The 21,344-nt window shown below is 38.2% G+C and overlaps 1 protein-coding gene across 3 annotated transcripts in view; it reads left to right on the top strand.

Moving 5' to 3' along the window:
• ATRNL1 (attractin like 1) overlaps nt 1–21,344 on the top strand; it is a 919,082-nt gene that overhangs the window by 363,324 nt on the left and 534,414 nt on the right. The gene's annotated exons all lie outside the window — the stretch shown is intronic.

The raw sequence follows: 21,344 nt of genomic DNA, 5'->3' as shown, positions 1-21,344 counted from the left end.
CCAGTAGTGCAATTGCTGGGTCATAGGGTAGCTCTATTTTCAACTGTTTGAGGAACCTCCATACTGTTTTCCAGAGTGGCCGCAACAGCTCGCATTCCCACCAACAGTGTAGGAGGGTTTCCCTTTCTTTGCATCCTCACCAACATCTGTCGTTTCCAGACTTGTTAATTTTAGCCATTTTGACTGGTGTGAGGTGGTATCTCATTGAGGTTTTGATTTGGATTTCCCTGATGCCGAGCGATGTTGAGCACTTTTTCATGTGTCTGTTGGCCATTTGGATGTCTTCTTTGGAAAAATGTCTGTTCATGTCTTCTGCCCGTTTCTTGATTGGATTATTTGTTCTTTGGGTGTTGAGCTTGGTAAGATCTTTACAGATTTTGGATACTAGCCCTTTATCTGATATGTCACTTGCAAATATCTTCTCCCATTCTATCGATTGTCTTTTGGTTTTGTTGACTGTTTCCTTTACTGTGCAAAAGCTTTTTATCTAGATGAAGTCCCAATAGTTCATTTTTGCCCTTGCTTCCTTTGCCCTTGGTGATGTTTCTAGGAAGAAGTTGGGGCAGCTGAGGTTGAAGAGGTTGCTGCCTGTGTTCTCCTCAAGGATTTTGATGGGTTCCTGTCTCACATTTAGGTCTTTCATCCATTTTCAGTCTATTTTTGTGTGTGGTGTAAGGAAATGGTCCAGTTTCATTCTTCTGCATGTGGCTGTCCAATTTTCCCAACACCATTTGTTGAAGAGACTGGCTTTTTTCCATTGGACATTCTTTTCCTGCTTTGTCGAAGATTAGTTGACCATAATATTGAGGGTCCATTTCTGGGCTCTCTATTCTGTTCCATTGATCTGTGTGTCTGTTTTTGTGCCAGTACCGTACTGTCTTGACAATTACATTTTTGTAATAGAGCTGTATTCAATATTCAATAATATTTCAATATTCCTCTGGCTATTTGGGCTATTTTCTGGTTCCATACAATTTTAGGATTATTTGTTCCATTTCATTGAAAAAACTCGATGGTATTTTGATAGGGATTGCTTTAAATGTATAGATTGCTCTAGGTAGCATAGACATTTTCACAATATTTGTTCTTCCAGTCCATGAGCATGGAATGTTTTTCCATTTCTTTGTGCCTTCCTGAATTTCTTTCATGAGTATTCTATAGTTTTCGGAGTACAAATTCTTTGACTCTTTGGTTAGATTTATTCTTAGGTATCTTATAGTTTTGGGTACAATTGTAAATGCCTAATTTCTCTTTCTTCTGTCTTATTGTTGGTGTATAGAAATGCCACTGATTTCTGTGCATTGATTTTATATCCTGCCACTTTACTGAATTCCTGTATGAGTTCTAGCAGTTTTGGGGTGGAGTCTTTTGGGTTTTCCACATGAAGTATTGTAGCATCTGCAAAAAATGAGAGTTCACTTCTTCTTTGCTGATTCAGATGGCTTTTATTTCTTTCTGTTGTCTGATTGCTGAGGCTAGGACTTCTAGTACTATGTTGAATAACAGTGGTGATAATGGATATATGCCTGCCATTTTCCTGACCTTAGGGGGAAAGCTTTCAGTTTTTCCCCATTGAGAATGATATTCACTGTGGGTTTTTCATAGATGGCTTTTATGATATTGAGGTATGTACCCTCTATCCCTACACTGTGAAGAATTTTAATCAAGAAAGGATGCTGTACTTTGTCAAATGCTTTCTCTGCATCTATTGAAAGGATCATATGGTTCTTGTTCTTTCTTTTATTAATGTATTGTATCACATTGATTGATTTGCGGATGTTGAACCAACCTTGCAGTCCCGGGATAAATCCCACTTGGTCGTGGTGAATAATCCTTTAATGTACTGTTGTATCCTATTGACTTGTATTTTGGTGAGAATTTTTGCATCCATGTTCATTAGGGATATTGGTCTGTAGTTCTCCTTTTTGATGGAGTCTTTGTCTGGTTTTGGGATCAAGGTAATGCTGGCCTCATAAAACGTGTTTGGAAGTTTTCCTTCCATTTCTATTTTTTAGAACAGTTTCAGAAGAATAAGTATTAATTCTTCTTTAAATGTTTGGTAGAATTCCCCTGGGAAGCCATCTGGCCCTGGACTCTTGTTTGTTGGGAGATTTTCATTACTGCTTCAATTTCCTTGCTGGTTATGGGTCTGTTCAGGTTTTCTATTTCTTCTTAGTTCAGTTTTGGTAGTTTTTTTGTCTCCAGAAATGCATCCATTTCTTTCAGATTGTCTAATTTGCTGGCATATAGTTGCTCATAATATGTTCTTGTAAGTGTTTTTATTTCTTTGGTGTTGGTTGTGATCCTTCCTCTTTCATTCATGATTTTATTTATTTGGGTCCTTTCTCTTTTTTTTTTTTGATAAGTCTGGCCAGGGGTTAATCAATCTTATTAATTCCTTCAAAGAACCAGCTCCTAGTTTTGTTGATCTGTTCTACTATTCTCTTCGTTTCTATTTCACTGATTTCTGCTCTGATCTTTATTATTTCTCTTCTCCTGCTGGGTTTGGGCTTTATTTGTTGTTCTTTCTCCATCTCCTTTATGTGTAGGGTTATGTTGTGTATTTGAGACCTTCCTTGTTTCTTGAGAAAGGCTTGTATTGCTGTATACTTTCCTCTTGGTACCGCCTTTACTGCATCCCAAAGATTTTGAACAGTTGTGTTTTCATTTTCATTTGTTCCCATGAACTGTTTTAATTCTTCTCTAATTTCCTGGTTTTGACCCATTCATTTTTTAGTAGATGCTCTTTAGCCTCCATGTATTTGAGTTCTTTCCAACTTTCCTCTTGTGATTGACCTCTAGTTTCAAAGCATTGTGGTCTGAAAATATGCTGGGAATGATCCCAGTCTTTTCGTACCATTTGAGACCTGATTTGTGACCTAGGATGTGATCTATTGTGGAGAATGTTCCATGGGCACTAGAGAAGAATGTGTATTCTGTTCCTTTGGGGTGGAATGTTCTGAATATATCTGTGAAGTTCATCTGGTCCAGTGTGTCATTTAAAGCCTTTATTTTCCTTTTGATCTTTTGCTTAGATGATCTGTCCATTTCAGTGAGGTTGGTATTAAAGTCCCGTGCTATTATTATTGTCGATGTTTGTCTTTGCTTTTGTTATTAATTGGCTGATATAATTGGCTGCTCCCATGTTCGGGGCATAGATATTTACAATTGTTAGATCTTCTTGTTGGATAGATCCTTTAAGTATGATGTAATGTCCTTCCTTATTTCTTATTATAGTCTTCAGTTTAAAATCTAATTTTTCAGGGTGCCTGTGTGGCTCAGTCGGTTAAGCATCTGCCTTCAGCTCAGGTCAGGATCCCAGAGTCTTGGGATTGAGTCCTGCATCGGGCTCCCTGCTCCACAGAGAGCCTGCTTCTCCCTATGCCTCCCTCTTTCCTCTCTCTCATGAATAAATAAATAAAAAATAAAAAAAATAAAATCTAATTTTTCTAATATAAGGATTGCCACCCCGGCTTTCTTTTGATGTCCATTAGCATGGTAAATGGTCTTCCACCCCCTCACTTTAAATCTGGAGGTGTCTTTGGGTCTAAAATGAGTCTCTTGCAGACAGCATATTGTTGGGTCTTGTTTTTTTATCCAATCTGATAGCCTCTTTCTTTTGATTGGGGCATTTACATTCAGGGTAACTATTGAAAGTTATGAATTTAGTGCCATTGTATTGTCTGTATGGTGACTGTTACTGTATATTGTCCTTGTTCCTTTCTGGTCTATGTTACTTTTAGGCTCTTTCTTTGCTTAGAGGACTCCTTTCAATATTTCTTGTAGGGCTGGTTTCGTGTTTGCAGATTCTTTTAGTTTTTATTTTTCCTGGAAGCTTTTTACCTCTCCTTCTATTTTCAATGACAGCCTCGCTGGGTATAGTATTCTTGACTGCATATTTTTCTCATTTAGTGCTCTGAATATATCATGCCAGACCTTTCTGGCCTGCCAGGTCTCTGTGGATAGGTCTGTTGCCAATCTAATGTTTCTACCATTGTAGGTCACATATCTCTTGTCCCGAACTGCTTTCAGGATTTTCTCTTTGTCTCTGAGACTTGTGAGTTTTACTATTAGGTGTCGGGGTGTTGACCTATTTTTATTGATTTTGAGGGGTGTTCTCTGTGCCTCCTGTATTTTGATGCCTGTTTCCTTCCCCACGTTAGGTAAGTTATGTGCTATAATTTGCTCCAATATACCTTCTGCCCCTCTCTCTCTTTCTTCTTCTTCTGGGATCCCAATTATTCTAATATTGTTTCACTTTATGGTATCACTTATCTCTCAAATTCTCCCCTCGTGATCTAGTAATTGTTTATCTCTCTTTCTCTCAGCTTCTTTATTCTCCCATCATTTGGTCTTCTATATCACTAATTCTCTCTTCTGCCTCATTTATCCTAGTAGTTAGAACCTCCAATTTTTATTTCACCTCATTAATAGTCTTTTGATTTCGACTTGGTTAGATTTTAGTTCTTTTATTTCTCCAGAAGGGGATTCTCTAGTATCTTCTATGCTTTTTTTCAAGCCCAGCTGGTATCTTTATAATCGTCTTTTTGAACTCGAGTTCTGCCATCTTACTGGTATCTGTGTTGATTAGGTCTCTGGCAGTTGGTACTGCCCCTTGTTTTTTTTTTTTTTTTTTGAGGTGAGTTTTTCCATCTTGTCATTTTGTCCAGAAGAGAATAGATGAATGAGAGAACAAAATGCCAAAAGGGTAACAATGACCCCAGAAAAATATACACTAAACAAATCAGAAGATACCCAAAGCCAGGGGGAAATGAAAGGGGAAAAAAATAAAAAAAGAATATGATCAGGCTGGTGAATAGAACAGAGCCACACACTGGATTTTGGGTGTATTTTGGTCTGTTAGAAGAAATTGCCTCCCAAAATTAAACAAAACAAAACAAAACAAAACATATATATATATACAAAAATAAGGGTAAATATATTGAAAGGATGGACTATAACTGTAAAGATGACAATTAAAAAAAAATTTTAAAAAAGGAATTGGTAAGATGTTGGTTGAAAAAGGAAAGAAGAAAAATTCAACTAAAAAAAAAGAAAAAGAAAAATAAAGAAAATTTAAAAAATTAACTTTGAAAGACTAAAGTATCATGGGAAAAAAGCCATGAATTTTATGTGCTGTCCTCCCCTAGCATTGGGGTTTGCCATTCTCATTGATTGGTAAACTTGGTCTTGGCAGGCTGTTCTTGCTGATCTTCTGGGGGAGGGGCCTGTTGCAGTGATTCTCAAGTGTCTTTGCCTGAGGTGGAATTGCACTGCCCTTGCGGGTCTGGGCTAAGTAATCTGCTCGGGTTTGCTCTTGGGAGGTTTTGTTCCCTGCAAGCTTTCCGTGCAGCTTTGGAGGACAAGAATGAAAATGGTGGCCTCCCAATCTCTGGTCCCAGAGGAGCCGAGAGCTGAGGGCCCCACTCCTCAGTGAGCCCCCAGAGAAAAGCAGTCAGTCACTCCCATCTCCCTGGTCTCTGGCTGTACTCTGTGCTCACCTGGCCTGTGACCACGCGTTTCTATCTCTGGCACACGACCCCATCTGGAGTCTCCAAACCCAGCAGATTCCTGTAGTGCACTCCCATTCTGCTCCTCCTGGGGGAGGAAGGGGAGTCTCCCTGGATCTGCCACTTGCTGGGTCCCTGCTCGAAGATCAGTGGCCCAGCTGTGCCGCGGATCATGGTTTATGGCAACCCCGAGCTGAGAGCTCACTCCTCAGCTCCATCTTTGCAGCTCTCTTCCCTGCTCCGATGCTTGGGAGTTCTGCCACCCTCAGGCACCCCTGGTATTTCTGTGACCCCGAGGGTCCTGTGACTATACTGTCCCCACAAGGGTTCCCTCAGCATCAGTCAGCAGAGCAGACTTCTAAAAGTTCTGATTTTGTGGTCTGCTGGTCTATCTTGCTGGTAGCCGGCTGATGGAGGCTCCCTCCCCCTGAGGTCTATCTTCCTGAATATTTCCTCAGATTCTCTTCTCTGCACATCCTACCTTCCAGGAAGTGGTCGCTTTTCTGTTGATAGAATTGCTGCTATTCTTTTCTTTGATCTCCTGTTGAGTTTGTAGGTGTTCTGAATGGTTTGATAACTATCTGGCTGAATTACTGGGACTAGACGAAGTTTAGGTCTCTTACTCCTCTGCCATCTTGTTCCTCTCCTCCAGAAGCTTTTTGTCTTGATAAAGTCTTGATAGTTTATTTTTGCTTTTGTTTCTCTTGCCTCCAGAGATATATCCAGTATGAAGTTGCTGTGGTCAATGTCAAATAGGTTACTGCCTGTGTTCTCCTCTAGGATTTCGATGGTTTTCTGTCTCACATTTAGGTCTTTCATCCATTTTGAATATATTTTTGTGTTTGGTGTGAGAAAGTGGTCCAGTTTCATTCTGCATATTGCTATCCAGTTACCCCAACATCATTTATTGAAGACTATTTTTTCCATTGGCTCTTCTTTCCTGCTTTGTTGCAAATTAGTTGACTATTTAGTTGTGCGTCTATTTCTGGGTTTTCTAATCTGTTCCATTGATACAAGTGTCTTTTTTTTATGATTTTATTTATTTATTTGACAGAGAGAGAGACACAGCGAGAGAGGGAACACAAGCAGGGGCAGAGGGGGAGGGAGAAACAGGTTTCCCGCAGAGCTGGGAGCCTGATGTGGGGCTTGATCCCTGGACCCTGGGATCTTGACCTGAGCTGAAGGCAGATGCTTAACCATCTGAGCCACCCAGGCACCCCTAAGTGTCTGTTTTTGTGCCAGTACCATACTGTTTTAATCACTACAGCTTTGTAGTATAGCTTGAAGTCCAGAATTGGGATGCCTCCAGCTTTGCTTTTCTTTTTCAAGATTGCTTTGGCTATTTGAGGGTCTTTTGTGGTTCTGTACAAATTTTAGGATTGTTTGTTATACCTCTGTGAAAAATGCTGTTTGTATTTTGATAAGGATTGCATTAAATGTGTACATTGCTTTGCATATTTTAACAATATTTTTTCTTCTAATCAAGAGCATGGGATATTTTTCCAGTTCTTTGTGTCCTCTTCAATTTCTTTCATAAGTGCTCTGTAGTTTTCAGAGTACAGATCTTTTACCTCTTTGGTTAGGTCTATTCCTAGTACCTTATGGTTTTTGTGGTGCAGTAGTCAATGGAATTGATTCCTTGATTTCTCTTTTTGTTCTTCATTATTGGTGTATAGAAATACAACAGATTTCTGTATGTTCATTTTGTTTCCTGAGAGTTTACTAAATTCATGTATCAGTTTTAGCAATTTTTCAGTGGACTCTTCCAATTTTTCTATATATAGTACCCTGTCATCTATAAACAGTGAAAGTTTGACTTCTTCCTTGCCAATTTGGATACCTTTTATTTCTTTGTTTTCTGATTGCTGGGCTAGGACTTTCAATACTATGTTAAGTAACAGGTGGTGAGAGTGGACATCTGTCTTGTTCCTAACTATAGAGGATAAACCTCCAGTTTTTCTCCATTGAGGATGATATTAGCTATAGGTTTTTCATATATAGCCTTTATTTTGATGGGGTATGTTCCCTTTAAACCTATTTTGTTGAGGGCTTCTCTCATGAATGGATGTTTTCCTTTGTTAAATGCTTTTTTGCATCTATTGAAATGATCATATGGTTTTTATCCTTTGTTTGATGAATACATTGTATCATATTGATTGATTTATGAATATTGAACCACACTTGCAGCCCAGGAATAAATCCCACTTGATCATGGTGAATGATTTTTTTTTAAAGTATTGTTAGATTTGGTTTGCTAGCATTTTATTGAGAATTTTTGCAGCTATTTTCAAAAGAGATATTGGCCCTGTAGCTCTCTTTTTTTTTTGTGGAGTCTTTATCTGGTTTCAGTATCTGGTAATGTTGGGTTCATAGAATGAATTTGGAAGTTTTCCTTCCTTTTCAATTTTTTGGAATAGTTCGAGAAGAATAGGTATTAAACATTTTTAAAAAATGTTTAGTAGAATTTACCTGTGAACCCATCTGGTCTTGGACTTTTGTTTGTTGAAAGGTATTTGATTACTGATTCAATTTCTTTGCTGGTTATCAGTCTGTTCACATTTTCTGTTTCTTCCTGTTTCAGTTTTGTTAGTATGTTCCTAGGAATTTATCCTTTTCTAGGTTGTCCCATTTGTTGGCATATATTTTATCATAATATTCTCTTATTGTATTTCTGTGGTGTCGGTTGTTATTTCTCCTCTTTCATTTTTGATTTTATTTATTTGGGCGCTTTTTCTTTTCTTTTTGATAAGTCTCGCTAGGGGTTTATCAACTTCATTAATTTTTTTCAATGAACCAGCTCCTGGTTTTATTGATATGTTCTATTGGTTTTTAGTCCCAAAGGTTTTGGAGTGTTTTGTTTACCTTTTCATTTGTTTCCATGTATTTTTTTAAATTTCTTCTTTGGTTTTCTCTTTGATCCATTCATTGTTTAGTAGCAGGTTACTTAACCTCCCTATATTTATAGTCTTTTCATATATTTTCTTATGGCTGACATCTAGTTTTATAGCATTGTGGTCAAGAAAGATACATGGTATGATTTCAATTTTTTTGTATTTGTTGGGGCCTGTTTTGTGACCTACTATATGATCTATTGGGGAGAATGTTTCATGTGCATTAGAAAAGAATGTGTGTTCTGCTGTTTTAGGATGGAATGTTCTTAATATATGTTACATCCATGTGGTCTAGTGTGTCATTCAAAGCTGTTTTTTCCTTGTGATCTTTCTGTTTAGATGATCTGTCCTTTGATTTCAGTGGGGTGTTAAAGTTCCCCACTATTATTGCATTACTATCTATTATTTCCTTTATATTTGTTATTGTTTTATATATTTGGGTGTCCCACATTTGGTGCATAAATATTTGCAATTGTTAGATTCTTGTTGGATTTTCCTCTTTATGATTTTATAGTGCCCTTCTTTGTCTCTTATTACAGTCTTTGTTTCAATATCTAGTTTGTCTGATATAAGTATTGCTACTCCAGCTTTCCTTTGACATTCATTTGCATGACGGATGTTTTTCCATCTCCTCACTTTCAATCTGCAGGTGTCTTTAAGTCTAAAATGAGTCTCTTGTAGGCAACATATAGATTGGTCTTGTTTTTTATCCATTCTGGTGCCCTATGTCTTTTCATTGGAGCATTTATCCATTTACATTCAAAGTAATTATTGACAGATATATATTTATTGCCATTTTATTACTTGTTTTTTAATTGTTTCTGGAAATTTTCTCTGATCCTTTCTTGTGTTTGTCACGTTTGGTCTGTTGAGAAATCTCTAGCTAGCCTTATGGGTCTTCCCTGTAAGTTAAGGACATCTTTTGTCTTACTGCTTTTATGATTTTTTTTAAAAGATCTTATTTCTTCATTTGAGAGAGAGAGAGAATATGAGTGGGGGAGGGTCAGAGGGAGAGGGAGAAGTAGACTCCCTGCTGAACAGGGAGCCCAGCTCAGGGACAGACCGCAGGACATTGAAATTATTACCTGAGCCTAAGTCAGACGCTTATTCAACTGAGCCACCCAGGTGCCCCTCTTTTATGATTTTTTAATTTATCACTATATTTTGTAAGTTACTTATAATATGTCCTGGTGTTGGCCTGCTTTTGTTGATTTTGTTGGGAGTTCTCTGCTTCTGGCTCTGGATGTCTGTTTCCTTGCCCATATTAGGGGAGTTTTCAGCTATTATTTCTTCAAATCAATTTTCTGCCTCCTTTTCTCTCTCTTCTTCTTCTGGGACTCCTATAATACGAATGCTATTACATTTGATGGTTTCACTGATGTCTTCTATTCTTTTCCCAAGTCCACTGAGTGTCCTTATGGGTGTTGCTTTAAATTCTCCATCAGGCATTTTACTTATATGGGTTTTGCTTAGATCTCTGGCTGTGACCTTATCTTGTTCTTTCATTTGGAATGAATTCTTGCATCTTGGCATTTTGTCTGACTTCTTCTGTGTGTTACAAAAGGCAGTTATGTTTCCTCCTCTTCTTAAAGTAATGGCCTTATGAAGAAGACGTCATAAGTGTCCATGGCCTGGAGCTTTATGTAGTATTTGTGGCCAGTGTGGGTGCTTCCTCCTGTAGGTCGCTCTGTGTTTATGTTGAGGGCCAGGGGAGGGAAATAGCCAGCTCATTTGTTCCTGCAGAGGCCTATCCATGAATGCTGCCACTCAGGGATGTGATACCAGGAGAGAGAATAATCTACCCCTGTGTTCCGCAGGTGTTTTTCAGATCGCTATTTACACACCGTCTGTCATGTGTTATTTGCCTGCTTTCTCTCCATGAGCAGTACAGTGGCCTTTGGACCCTTTCCTAGTCAAGCCTACTGACCTTTAAAACTCCAGGCTTTTAGACCTGCTTGTTGCAAGAACTCATGAAATTCAGCCCTCCTCATTTTCCAAGGCAGTGGCTTTGGGGAAATGTTCTTGTGTGTTTCCCTGTGTGCTTCTCTCTCTCTCTCTTGCCCTTCTCCATGACCATAGCTCCCCGCCTTCCACAGCACCCATGATCCATTTCTCCCCTAAACCACATCTACACACCTCCTACCTTCTTTGATGTGGCCTCTTCTCTCCTTTTAGTTGTGGAGTTTGTTCTGTCAGTCTTCATGTCAATTTCTGCAGGATTTAGGATGATTCAATAGTTATCTAGTAGTGTTCATAGGAAGAGATGAGCCTAGGGTCCTCCTCCTCTGATACCATCTTTTTACACAGTCTCTCTCTCTCTTTTTTAACTTTTTCTAAATTTATAAATCATTCATTAAAAGGCTAACTGGAGAGTACTTGTCTCTATTTGTCCTACTCCCCCTAAGTTTCCACTATGGGCTCTTTTTCAACCTGTGTCTTTTTTTAAAATTTAAATTCAATTAACTAATATACAGTGTATAATTAGTTTTAGAGGTAGAGGTCAGTGATTCATCAGTCTCATATAATACCCAGGGATCATTACATGCTCTCCTTAATGCCCATAACCCAGTTACCCCATCCCCTGCCCCCCTCCCCTCTAGCAACCCTTAATTTGTTTCCCATGATTAAGAGTTTCTTGGTTTGTCTCCCTCTCTGCTTTTATCTTGTTTTATTTTTCCCTCCCTTTCCCCCATGATCATCTGTTTTGTGTCTTAAATTCCACATATGAATGAGATAATATGGTAATTGTCTTTCTCTGATTGATTTATTTTGCTTAGCATAATATCCTCTAGTTCCATCTTCCTTGTTGCAAATGGCAAGATTTCATTTTTTTGACAGTTGAGTAATATTCCATTATATATATATATATATATATATATACCAAATCTTCTTTATCCATTAATCTGTTGATGGACATCTGGGATCTTTCCATAGTTTGGCTATTGTGGACATTGCTACTATAAACACTGGGGTGCAGGTGCCCCTTTGGATCACTACATTTGTATCTTTGGGGTAAATACTCAGTAGTGCAATTGCTGGGTTGTAGAGTAGCTCTATTCTCAACCTTTTGAGGAGCCTCCATACTGTTTTTCAGAGTGGCTGCACCAGCTTACATTCCCACCAACAGTGTAAGAGGGTTTCCCTTTCTCCGCATCCTCACCAACATCTGTCACTTACTGAGTGGTTAATTTTAGCCATTCTGACTGGTGTGTGGTGGTATCTCATTGTGGTTTTGATTTGTATTTTCCTGATGCCAAGTGATGTTGAACATTTTTTCATGTGTGTGTTGGCCATTTGTATGTCTTCTTTGGAGAAATATCTGTTCATGTCTTCTCCCCATTTCTTGATTGGATTATTTGTTCTTTGGGTGTTGAGTTTGATAAATTCTTTATAGATTTTAGATACCAGCCCTTTATCTGATATGTCATTTGCAAATATCTTCTCCCATTCTGTCGGTTGTCTTTTGGTTTTGTTGACTGTTTCCTTTGCTGTGCAAAAGCTTTTTATCTTGATGAAGCCCAATAGTTCATTTTCATCAAGATATTAGCTAATAGGATCTAATAATACATTAAAAGGATTATTCACCATGACCGAGTGGGATATATTCCGGGATTACAAGAGTGACTCAACATCCTCAAATTAATCAATGTGATACTCTACATTAATAAAAGAAAGGACAAGAACCATCTTCTCAATAGATGCATTAAAAAGCATTTGACAAAGTACAGCATCCTTTCTTGATTAAAACTCTTCAAAGTGTAAGGATAGAGGGAACATATCTCAATATCATAAAAGCCATATGTAAAAAGCTCACAGTGAATATCATTCTCAATGGGAAAAACTTTTCCCTTGAGGTCAGGAACGTGGGAGGGATGTCCACTCTCACCACTGCTGTTCAATATAGTACTAGAAGTCCTAGCCTCAGCAATCAGACAACAGAAAGAAATAAAAGTCATCCGAATCGACAAGAAAGAAGTCAAACTCTCACTCTTTGCAGATGACATGGTACTCTATGTGGAAAACCCAAAAGACTCCACCCCAAAATTGCTAGAACTCATACAGGAATTCAGCAAAGTGGCAGGAGATAAAATCAATGCACAGAAATCAGTTGCATTTCTATACACTAACAATGAGACAGAACAAAGAGAAATTAGAGTCGATCCCATTTATAATTGTACCCAAAACCATAAGATAGCTAGGAATAAACCTAACCAAAAAGGCAAAGTATCCATACTCTGAAAACTATAGAACAATCATGAAGGAAATTGAGAAAGACACAAAGAAATGGAAAAACATTCCATGCTCATGGATTGGAAGAACAAATATTGTGAAAATGTCTATGCTACCTAGAGTGATCTATACACTCAATCAATGCCTATCAAAATACCATCAACTTTTTTCACAGAGCTGTAACAAATAATCTTAAAATTTGTGTGAAACCAGAAAAGACCCCAAATAGCCAAAGGAATGGTGAAAAAGAAAACCAAAGCTGGTGGCATCACAATTCCACATTTCAAGCTCTGTTACAAAGCTGTCATCGTCAAGACAGTATGGTACTGGCACAATAACAGACACATAGATCAATGGAACAGAATAGAGAACCCAGAAATGGACCCTCAACACTATGGTCACTAATCTTTGACAAAACAGGAAAGAATATCCAGTGGAAAAAAGACAGTCTCTTCCACAAATGGTGTTTGGAAAATTGGACAGCCACATGCAGAAGAATGAAACTGGACCATTTTCTTATACCATATACACAAAAATAGACTCAAAATGGATGAAAGACCCAAGTGTGGAACAGGAATCCATCAAAATCCTAAAGGACAACATAGGCAGCAACCTCTTTGACCTTGGCCACAGCAACTTCTTGCTAGACATGTCTCCTACACAGTCCCTTTAATTCACTTAGTGCTCTGTATATATGTTTGTATTCCCCCAGAATCATATGTTAAATCCTAATGCTCAATGTGATGGTATTTAGAGATGGGATATTTGCGAGATAATTAGGTCATGAGAGTGGGGCCCTCATTAATGGGATTAAAAGTGGCCCTTGAGAATTCCCTCACCTCCTTTTGCCATGTGAGGACACACAGCAAGAAGAGGCTTGTCCATTAAGTTTAGGAAGTTGACCTCAACAGATACCAACTTTTCCAGCTCCTTTATCCTGGAATTCCCAGCCTTCAGTTATGTGAGAAGTAAAATTCTGCTCTTATAGCCACTCCCCCTGCCCTAGTCTATGGTGTTTTTCTTATAGCAATCCTAGTGGACTAAGAAAATAAGGATCCAATTTCACTCTTTTCTTGTGGATATCCAGTGTTCCCAACATCATTTTTTGAAGAGACTATCCTTTCCTCATTGTGTATTCTTGGCATCCTTATTGAAGATTACTTAACCATATATGTGTGGTTTTATTTCTGGGCTCTCTATTATGCTGGACCATATGCCTATCTTTATGCAAGTACCCTATTTTTAATTACTATGACTTTGTAATGTATTTTGAAATCAGGCAGTGTAATACCTCCAGCTTTGTTCTTTCTCAGGAATGCTTTGGCTTTTTGAGGCCTTTTATGATTCTATATGTATTTTAAGATAATTTTTTTTATTTCTATAAAAAATGCCACTAGGAATTTGATGAGATAATATTGAATTTATAGATTCTTTTAAGTAACATGGACATTTAAACAATATTAAATTTCCCAATCTGAGAACACAGGATATCTTTTCATTATTTGTGTCTTCTTTCTTTTATCAATGTTGTATAACTTTCAGTGTATATCTTTCATCTCCTTGGTTAAGTTTATTCGTAAGTATTTTCTTCTTTTTGATACTATTATAAATGGGATTGTTTTCTTTTCTTTTTCTTTTTTTTAAAGATTTTTATTTATTTATTTGACAGAGAGAGAGAGAGCGAGAGAGGGAATACAAGCACGGGGAGGGAGAGAGGGAGAAGCAGGCTTCCCGTGGAGCAGGGAGCCCAATGTGGGGCTCGATCCCAGGACCCTGGGATCATGACCTGAGCCGAAGGCAGACACTTAACAACTGAGCCACCCAGGTGCCCCTGGGATTGTTTTCTTAACATTCTTTTAACACAATTTACTGTTAGTGTATAGAAATAAAACTGATTTTTTAATGTTCATTTTGTATCCTGAAACTTCACTGAATTTATTAGTTCTAACAGGCCTGTGTGTGTGTGTGTGTGTGTGTGTGTGTGTGTGTGTGTGTGTATGTGTGAACACAGTGTTCAGGTTTTTCTACATATAAGATTATGTCATCTGCAGATACACATTATTATACATCTTCCTTTTTGACTTGGATGCCTTTAATTTATTTCTCTTATTTAATTGCTTTTGCTACGATCTCCAATACTTTGTTAAATAGAAGTGGTGAGAGTTGGCATCCTTATCTTATTCCTGATCATAGAGAAAAAGTTTTCAATATTTCTATATTGAGTATGATGTTTACTTGGGCTTGTCAGTTATGGCCCTTAATTTATTGGGGTACATTCCTTTTATAGCTCATTTGTTGAGAGTTTTTATCGTGAAGGGTGATTAATTTTGCCAAATGCTTTCTGTATCGAAATGCTTATGATTTTTATTCTTCATTCTTTAAATGTAGTGTATCATACTAGTTGATTTATGTATGTTGACCTATCTTTTCATCCCCAGGATAAATCTTACTTTATCATGATGAATGATCCTTTTAACGTACTGTTGAATTCAATTTGCTAGTATTTGTTGAGGATTTTTGCAACTGTGTTCATGAGTGTTATTGGCCTAGAGTTTTTATTTCTTGTACTGTCATTGTCTGGCTTTGGTATCAGATTATTTCTGGCCTCATAAAATGACTTGGGAAGTATTGTCTTCTCTGTAGTTTTTAGAAAGAATTTGAGAAGGATTGATATTAATTCTTTAAATGCCTGCTAGAATTAACCAGTGAAACCATTTGTTTTTGAGTTTTTTTTGTTGGGAGGTTTCTGATTACTCAATCTCCATGCATGTTATTGTTCTGTTCATATTTTCTATTTCTTCATGATTCTGGCTTGGTAATTTGTATGATTTTAAGAATTATTGATTTCGCTCAACCATCGGTCAGCATCAGGGAAATCCAAATCAAAACCTCAATTAGATACCACCTCACACCAGTCAGAATGGCTAAAATTAACAAGTCAGGAAATGACAGATGTTGGCAAGGATGCAGAGAAAGGGGAACCCTCCCTACACTGTTGGTGGGAATGCAAGCTGGTGCAGCCACTCTGGAAAACAGTATGAAGGTTCCTCAAACAGTTGAAAATAGAGCTACCCTATGACTCAGCAATTGCATTACTGGGTATTTACCCCAAAGATACAAATGTAGTGATCTGAAGGGGTACGTGCACCCCAATCTTTATAGCAGCAATATCCACAATAGGCAAACTATGTAAAGAGCCAGGATGTCCATCAACAGATGAATGGATAAAGAAGTGGTATATATATTCAATGGAATATTATGCAGCCATCAAAATGAAGGAGATCTTGCCATTTGCAATGACGTGGATGGAACTGGAGGGTATTATGCTGAGCAAAATAAGTCAATGAGAGAAAGACATGTATCATATGATCTCACTGATATGAAGAATTCTTAATCTCAGGAAACAAACTGAGGGTTGCTGGAGTGGTGAGGGGTGGGAGGGATGGGATGGCTGGGTGATAGACATTGGGGAGGGTATGTGCTATGGTGAGCGCTGTGAATTGTGCAAGACTGTTGAATCACAGACCTGTACCTCTGAGACAAATAATACATTATATGTTAAAAAAAAAGAAGATAGTAGGAAAGGAAAAATGAAGGAGGGGAAATCGGAGGGTGAGATGAACCATGAGAGACTATGGACTCTGAGAAACAAACTGAGGGTTCTAGAGGGGAGGGGGGTGGGGCGTGCATTAGCCTGGTGATGGGTATTAAAGAGGGTACATATTGAATGGAGCACTGAGTGTTATACACAAACAAGGAATCATGGAACACTACATCAAAAACTAATGATGTAATATATGGTGATTAACATAACATAATAAAATTTAAAAAAAGATTTATTGATTCTGTTTAGGTTATCCAGTTTGTTGATATATAATTAGTCTTATTAGTCTCTCTCAATCCATTTTTTTTCTGTAGCATAGATTGTAATATTTCATTTATGATTTTACTTATTTTAAGTCTTCTCTCTTGTCTTAGTCTTGCTAAAGGTTGTGTTGATTTTGATTACGTTTTAAAAAAACTCGTATTTTGTTGATTTTTCTCATTTTCTACTCTATTTATCTCTGCATTAATCTTTAATATTTACTTGTTTTTGGTAGCTTTGAACATAGTTTGTTCTGTTTTGAATTGAGGTGTAAGGTGAGGTTGTTTAGTTCAGAGCTTTGTTTTTTTTATGATTTTATTTATTTATTTCAGACAGAGAGCATGGAGGGGGGAAGGGAGGAGCAGAGGGAGAGGGAGGAGCATACCGCCCGCTGAGCAGGGAACCCAACGTAGGGCTGGATCCCAGGACCCTGGGATCATGACCTGAGTGGAAGGCAGACATTTAACCAACTGAGCCACCCAGGCACCCCGAGAGCTCTCTTCTTTTTTAATGTAGTCATTTGTTAGTTCTAATTTTCTCTTTATACTGGTTTTGTTGTATCCCGTTAGTTTTGGTATATAATTTTTTCTTTTTATTTTGTCTCAAGATATTTTCTGATTTCCCCTTTGATTTCTTTTTTGATCCATTGTTCAGAAATATGTTGTTAGATTTCTACAGATTTTTTAACTTTCAAATTTTCCTCCTGCTATTGATTCATAGTTTCATTCCACTGTGGTCAGAAAAGATAACTGATATGTTTTCAGTCTTCTTAAATTTGTTAAGACTTGTTTTGTGTCCTAACGTGATATATTTTGGAGTCTATCCCACACACATATGAACAGAATGTGGATTCTGATGCTGTTATGTGGAATTTTTTTCTCTGTCTGCTAAGCACATGTGTTTTGTAGTGTTGTTCAAGTCCATGTTTTCCTTATTGATTTTCTTTTTGAATATTTTATCCATCGTTGAAAGTGGGGTATGATGGTTTGGGGATTAAGGTAATGCTGGCCTCATAGAATGAGTCTGGAAGCTTTCCTTCTGTTTCTGTTTTTTGAAACAGCTGCAGGAGAATAGGTATTATTTCTTTATTGAATGTTTGGTAGAATTCCCCAGGGAATCCATCAAGCCCTGGACTCTTGTTTTTTGGGAGGTTTTTGATCACTGCTTCAATCTCGTTACTGGTTATTGGCCTATTCAGGTTGTCAGTTTCTTCCTGTTTCAACCTTGGGAGTTTATAGGTTTATAGGAAGGCATCCATTTCTTCCAGGTTGCTCAGTTTATTGGCATATAATTGTTGATAATAATTTCTCAATAATTATTTCTATTTCCTTGGTGTTAGTCGTGATCTCTCCCCTTTCATTCATAATTTTATTAATTTGGGTCCTTTCTCTTTTCTTTTGGATAAGTCTGGCCAGTGGTTTATCGATCTTATTAATTCTTTCAGAGAACCAACTTCTAGTTTCGTTGATCTGATCCACTGTGTTTCTGGTTTCTAATTCATTGATCTCTGCTCTAATCTTAATTCTTTCTCTTCTAATGCCTGGCTTAGGCATCGTTTGTTGCTTTTTCTCTAGTTCTTTAAGGTGTAGAGTTAGTTGGTGAATTCGGGATTTTTCTATTTTTTTGAGTGAGGCTTGGATGGCTATGTATTTCCCCCTTAGGCCCGCTTTTGTTGTATCCTGTAGGTTTTGGACCTATGTGTTTTCATTCTCGTTGGTTTCCACGAATTGTTTAAGTTCTTCTTTGATTTCCTGGTTGACCCAAACATTCTTGAACAGAGTGGTCTTTAGCTTCCAAGTGTTTGAATTTCTTCCAAATTTTTTCTTGTGATTGAGTTCCAGTTTTAAAACATTATGGTCTGAGAATATGCAGGGAATAATCTCAATTTCTTTGTATCGGTTGAGACCTGATTTGCGACCCAGTATGTGGTCTATTCTGGAGAAAGTTCCATGTGCGCTCGAGAAGAATGAGTGTTCTGTTGTTTTAGGGTAGAATGTTCTGTATATATCTATGAGGTCCATCTGGTCCAGTGTGTCATTCAAAGCTCTTGTTTCTTTGTTGATTTTCTGCTTAGATGATCTGTCTATTGCTGAGAGTGGAGTATTGAGGTCTCCTACAATTAACGTATTGTTATCAATATGACTATTTTGGTTAACAGTTGGCTTATGTAGTTGACTGCTCCTATGTTGGGCTGTAGATATTTACAATTGTTAGATCTTCTTGTTGGATAGACCCTTTAAGAATGATATAGTGTCCTTCTCTGTCTCTAACTACAGTCTTCAGTTTAAAATCTAATTTGTTTGATATAAGAATTGCTACCCCAGCTTTCTTTTGAGTTCCACTGGTATGGAAGATGGATCTCCATCCCTTCACTTTCAGTCTGGATGTATATTTAGGTTCAAAATGAGTCTCTTGTAGACAGCATATGGATGGGTACTGTTTGTTTTATCCAATCTGCAACGCTGGGCCGGCTTAGTGGTCACCTATTCTTTCAGTTTTTGCTGGACTTGGAAGCTCTGTATCCCTCCATCCATTCTAAATGACAGCCTTGCCAGATAAAGTATTCTTGTCTGTGTGTTCTTCTCGTTTAGTACCCTGAATTTGTCTTGCCAGGCCTTTCTGGCTTGCCAGGTCTCTGTGGATAGGTCTGACGTTATTCTGATGTTCCTCCCTCTGTACATAAGGAATCTCTTCCCCCTAACTGCCCTTAAGATGATTTCCTTGGTTCTGAGATTTGTGAGTTTTACTATTACATGCTGTGGTGTTGGCCTGTTTTCCTTGATCTTGGGAGGGGTCCTCTCTGCCTCTAGGACGCGAATGTTTGTTTCATTCCCCAGATTAGGGGAGTTCTCAGCTTCGATTTGCTCAAATACATCTTCTAGTCCTCTCTCTCTCTCCACCCGCCCCCCCCCCCGATTTCCAATAATTCTGACATTGGAACGTTTCATGGTGTCACTTATTTCTCTGATTCTATTTTCATGGATTCTGAGTTTTTTTTCCCTTGCCTCTTTTCCCTTTTTGTCTATCACTTTGTCTTTGAGGTTACTAATTCGTTCTGTCTCGCTTACCCTAGCTGTTAGATTATCTATATTAGATTGGATCTCATTGATAACATTTTTAAGTTCTGCCAATTCAGCTTTCATTTCTGCCTTTAGAGACTCTATGTTGCCATTAATTGATTTCTCCATTCTAGCTATTGTCTTCATAATTGCTATCCTGAATTCCATATCCGAAATCTTGGTTGTATCTTAATCTATTTGTCTCTGAGTCTTTCCTATTTTGGGGGTTCCTCCTCCTAGTCATTCTGTTGAGGGGTGGTTGAGGGAATGTATAGAGTCCTAATTATTGACCACAACCCAAGCAAGATGCACCTGTTTTCTAGGGACCTTAGGGTTGCTGGCCTCTTGTTTTCCCAGCCTGCCTTTTGGGGGAGGGGCCTGCAGTGCTGTTACTCAGGTAACCCTGTTTGGGCAGAATTGCCCTGACCCCTGTGGCAGGGGATGTGCTCAGTGAAAACCGTTTTTTTTGCGGCTTTTGTTCTCTGGCGGCTCTCCCTGTCAGAGCTGTGTCTCTTCTGAAAGAGCAGAAGAGACCATTTCCAACCCTCCTCCTCAGAGCAGAGAGATTTCAGTCTGTTCTTCAGTGAGCTCTCCAGGCCACACTATCTCTGTTTCTGTCTGTGTTGCTATAAACTGTAGGGTCCTGGGTTGTTGCCCCTCAGCCATGCTCCCAGTCCTTGTCTCCATGTGGGGGCATGTCTCTGCCCTTTGTGCTTCTAAAACCGCCAGCCGCCCCCAGTTTGCACATGCAGGCCCGCTGCTCTGAGTTTCCCTCCAGGGGGCTGCCCTAAAATCCTTTCCCCGCCGCTACCAGTCTGCGAGTCTGTGCCGGGTCCCCAGCGCAGGAAGCTATCGCTCACTGGTGGTGTAGGATCCCCACGGCCAGGCTCCCTCCCGCTGCCATTTATGCTCTGATATCTGCCCGCAGAATCACAGCTCCCCGCTTTGGACCTCGAAACCAACCACCTGTGATATTCTGTTTGTAGAGATCCAGATCTATCTTCTTACATCTCAGGCTGATTTTGTGGGTGTTCAGAGTGGTTTGGTAGATATCCAGCTCAATTCTGGGGACCGGTTAGAATAGGGTCCGTAGTCCTCTGCCATCTTCCACCCCCCCACACACATTTTCTTTGAAAGTATAGGATGCTAAACTGTCATGAGAGATGCCACTAAGAATGCTTGTAACATCATTATATCTAATTATATAAATATAATTTATAACTAAAATGAAATTCAACTTGGAACAATGACTGAAATTAATATAGATTCGTGATCAGGGCTTCCTACTTATCCTACATAAAAAAAATAATAAATAGGTACCTTAATTATGTATACCTTTCCTACGTTTTGACAGTAGATTTAATTCTAACTCATTTTTACCTGAGAGTTCTAGTTTGTGTATCATATATATATATATATATATATATTTTTTCAATACAGAAATGTTTGTATAATAATACAATATGCATCTGAGAAGAAGTCTTTCAACAAAACAATAATCTCACATTGCTATAAAATTACTTTAGACTAACCTAAACCTATATCATTTAACTATTAACTACGGGTAAGCAAAGAGAATCAAAATACAAATAATGAATTACAACAGCCTCTGGTTTACATACAGAAGGCTGGATTATAGTAAGGAGGATAAATGGGAACTTTAAACTACCTTTGAATTTATCACCTATATGTTTTCATTAAAAAAGTATAACTGACATCTACACCTAGTTGAATACTGACAAAATGTATAGAGTCTGTGAAATATAGCATGGGCATAATTAAAACACAA

The sequence above is a fragment of the Callorhinus ursinus genome, unplaced genomic scaffold (genome assembly GCF_003265705.2).
Source record: "Callorhinus ursinus isolate GAN/ISIS: 27379988/994484 unplaced genomic scaffold, GSC_fseal_2.0 scaffold20, whole genome shotgun sequence".
Lineage (NCBI taxonomy): Eukaryota > Metazoa > Chordata > Mammalia > Carnivora > Otariidae > Callorhinus > Callorhinus ursinus.
The sequence above is the reverse complement of the archived record's forward strand: the minus strand, read 5'-3'. Positions and strand labels throughout refer to the sequence as shown.